Raw genomic sequence first — 4,369 nt, 5'->3', positions numbered from 1 at the left:
GACTCCCAGTTTAACCCCTGACCCCTGACCCCTAACCTTGGCTGGTTCAATGACCGGTTTGGTTTTCAGTACCTTGGCTTTTGGTATCAATCCTAAATGTCACCAGAACTCATCTTTCAATATTTATGTTCATCTAAAATCAATTGTGTTCACTCTAAATCTTTACCAAATGATATTTAGATACAATTATTTCTTTGAAGTTATTCTATTTGCTTATCTTCCATTGAGTCACTAAGCTTGCTTTTTGTTATATAAAAATGTATCTCTATTTTACATATTCAAAATAGAAGAACTTAAGCTCAGGGAGCTTAAGGGAAATTATCATTACCTTTGAAGGGGGAGAGTTTCAGACTAATTGAGAAGTCTGTTAATGTACTGAGGCAACCAAGAGCCTAGATTAATCTTGGTAATATGGTTAGAAATCTCAGGAGGTTCCTCGAGACTAGACGCAAACTCAAGTGGTGGGAGTCGAACTAAGATAAATCACTTGTGTCAAGCTCTACTCTTCTAACTCTTGTGATTGGTGATTTCATTCCTTCATTACTCTTAATATTACTACAAATCATTTAAATTTCAATTAGCCTAATTCACCCCCTTCTTGGGGCATTTGCAATTGAAATCAAAGCCTGATTGCTCATTCTTCACTTAATTGTCTGCGTAAAAGATCCTACTAATGGCTAACTTTGTAGATGATAATCTGGAAGAAGGTATGTCAACAATAAAACCTCTAGCATTTAAGGGAGAAGACTATCCCTTCTAGAAAAGCAGAATGATGATGTATCTTGATGCTCAAGATAGTGAGATGTTGGACATCGTTACCAGAGGTCCATATGTTCCTATGATCCTTAGAGATGATGGTCTAATGAGACAAAAAACAAGAGAAGAATAGGATGATGAGGACAAAAGAATATTGAATCTCAACACCAAGGCAAAACTCACAATTGCTTGTGCTCTCTGTGATATTCTCACTCCACTAAAGATAATTAACAAATAAAACTTATAGTAATCAAAGGACTAGCTCAAAGAGTGATTACCAAGGTTTAGTTTAAAAGCAAGGGATCCCAAGTTTTCTAAATGACAATGAGTTTAAATCAATCAATATCCTTTATATCAAAGTAATAATAAATTTTGAAAGCATGGGATACCTCAGAGGAGTGAAAGAAGTCAAAAACGGTTGAAAAACAAAACATGTGTTATGATACAAGGTAATGCGTCGTGGCTTGTGCATGCTATGTCGCAACATGTTGCTCTCTGTGCCATGAGCCGTGACTAAGGCACCATGTGCTGTGGTGTGTTGCACAAAAATCAGTAGATTCTACTGTCATTTGATAGCAGAATCAGGGAACTTCTGACACACCCTGATTCTCTATCCATCGTCTGAATGACATGATCTAAGTGTCAATGGAAAGCTCTTTACATGAACTAGCTAATGGCACGGGTTTCACTTCCAAAACAAATCACACTAAGAAGTTGAAAAACCAAACCCATTTTAACCACTTTTCACAACTTTAACACAAAATGGGTGTCTAAAGCCCTCAACATGTGCCAAAGCCTTTCCTAACACCTGAACCTTGTCCAATAGACCTACAATTACTAGTACAACACGTCACAAGTACTAAAACAAAGGTATAACAAAAATTCACTTCTAAACCCCATTTTACCAAAAATAGAGGGGGAGACAAATTGTCATTACTTTATACCCAAAATAATCAAAACATGCTCAAATGTCTAATTCTACACTGGCACTAATATTTTGGCCCTATTAACAAATATATATCAACATACACAAAGTTCAAGGCCCAAAATATAAATCTAACATTCCCGACAATAAAATAGTTCAAGTGTGATGGCATGCATCCTAAAATTGGCAAAGATATACTATTACACAAAATAAACTAAGCTAGAGGCATATAAAAAGGAATATGCTAATTCCTAGCCACTTTAGCCTTCTCCCTCTCAGCACCAGAGCTAGAGCCTAAAAAATGTTAAAATGAAAGGGGTGAGTCTAGCCACTCAGTAACCAAGGTTAAATCTACCTTATACAGTTACATATCAATTATGAACCAAGTACATGCATAAGGAACTAAGTATGTAAAACATACCCACATATATCATAATTTATCATTTATCATTTAATAAATTCTTTAACTCACATATACTAGGTGCATTGTCACCATATTCTTAGATATGTGACCATGATCCATTATTCACGCAACTTGCCACAACTTAACATGTGTGAAATGTCATATATTTATATAGGCAATGATCAACTAACCTTATATTCTCCTTATTTCTTTAGACTGAAACCATGGGCTACAACACCGATTAGGGCTCCGTCTGTGATTGGACTACCAAGCTCACCAATCGTGAGGTATGACTCAGCTAAAGATCATAGGACTCACTCTTAGATCACAGCTTCTCCCATTCTTGAATCCTTGGGGTATCTTATACCCTAAGCTATTCTCCTCATTGAACCGGTAGAGATAGCTAGGTTCTAGTCCCTCGACAAACTATAGGACAGTCCCTCAATAAACTATAAGACAAGGCTATACCCCTATGCACTAGAGGGTAGCCTAAATACCATATGAATTTTTTCTCTACTCCAAATCTCTAGGCAAACTCCTACTACTGATCATGCCATAATCAATACTCACTCCTTTTACATTTTCATTTTCGTTTACTCATTATTACAACAATTACATTGGGCTCATGACCATGCGCTACCTAAGTTTGTATTCTCATCATTTTCTCAATATTATTCTCACTTATTTCAAATCCACTTCTCATTAACACACAATTACCTCTACACATCATGACATTCATTTTTCAAAAACATAAGCATGTTCATAGTTCGAAAACCCTCTTGACTTCACATTTTGCATTTTCAAGCCAAAAATAGTATTATGCACATTTAAATTTTCATACACTCATTGAAGCTAATATATGGTCTTACATTGAAAATCAATCCCATGCGTGTAACATTCACAATTCTTAATTAATAATTAATTAACATATAACTACCCAAAGTAGGGTTCCCCCGGTTAGGTCAAAGGTTTGAGAAGTCAAAGGTTTACCCCTCAATCAACTAGCTTTCAACCTTGAATTTTCCAATCCAATAGGTGACCAAGAACCAAAACTACAATCAACCAAGTTGAATTTCATCAACATTACCAATTCAAGCATTTACACCCTCAATCCTTTACTTCTAAATTGCCCAATATTTACTCTACATGAGTTGGAGCCTATCCATTGGGTTCATTATCTATCTGTAACATCATATAACTTTATATAACTTTATTGAACAGCCACATTGCCATTAATACCTCAACAACCATAATAATAACAAATTTAGTGTCTATTTTTGGACATTAATGGAGCTCATTATCCAGCAACCATGAAAATCATTTATAATAGGTTTAGATACTCTAAACAACTCCCTTCAACTCTATTTGAGTCAATGGGTTTGGACCCATACCCCATATGGACCGAAATCACCATCCTTATCTAAACCCTAACTCAAATCCTTGAGAAAATGGAAGAGAAAAGGAGAAAAAAGGTTTAGGAATCTTACTTTGGATGATTTAGAGCTTTAAACCTTCTCAAATTCTCATCTAAGTTGTGCCTTAGTTAGAGCATTGGCATGTCTCTCCGTTTTCTCTTTTCTCTTCTTTCTTTTTTTGTCTCATTTTTGCAACTAATATCTGCAGAAAATGGTCATGTGTCACGATGGATGCATAATGTGCTGCAGCTCATGGCACAGAGAGGTCCCTTCCTTGCATCATGTGTGACTGTGCATTGTGGCAGATGATCTCCATGCCGCAGCGTGTGGCACAGCAACATCACTCTTTATTTTTCTTCTCCTTTTGATGCTCAGGTGGCCTGCCTTGATGCCAAACCCACAGCTACCAGAAGTGGTTTAGGACACCTTGGCCGGGTAGTCCTATCATGGATGGTAAGCTTGGGGACCATACATATGGTTTGGTTCTGTGAAATAGCCTACTGGTTCGGTCGGGAGTATTGAAGGACCGGATAGTTAGGGATCATTCATGCAAATTTATAGTGATATTATATGATGTGATTATGTTACTTATTTTAATTCTTGTTTATAACTTGGCTTGTTAATCAATAATGTAGATTATCTTAGTTACTGAGATTTTTATCTTACCCCGTGGATTATCATTTTACAGGTGCTACCAGTGAGACTGAGCCAAGGAGGGAATCGGGCAAGGGCTAGCATATCTGCTACACTCTTTGTAAAGCCTGATTTTGGTTTGAGTGGTGTACATAAATTTGTTATATGATATTATATGTTGTCAACTAGGAATGCATATCATTTTGATTAGTTGCACTTGTTTCATACTATGTTGTT

Source organism: Prosopis cineraria, unplaced genomic scaffold (genome assembly GCF_029017545.1).
Source record: "Prosopis cineraria cultivar Desert tree isolate PC_DT_omini unplaced genomic scaffold, ASM2901754v1 PC1, whole genome shotgun sequence".
In the NCBI taxonomy this organism is placed as follows: Eukaryota; Viridiplantae; Streptophyta; class Magnoliopsida; order Fabales; family Fabaceae; genus Prosopis; species Prosopis cineraria.
The sequence above is the reverse complement of the archived record's forward strand: the minus strand, read 5'-3'. Positions refer to the sequence as shown.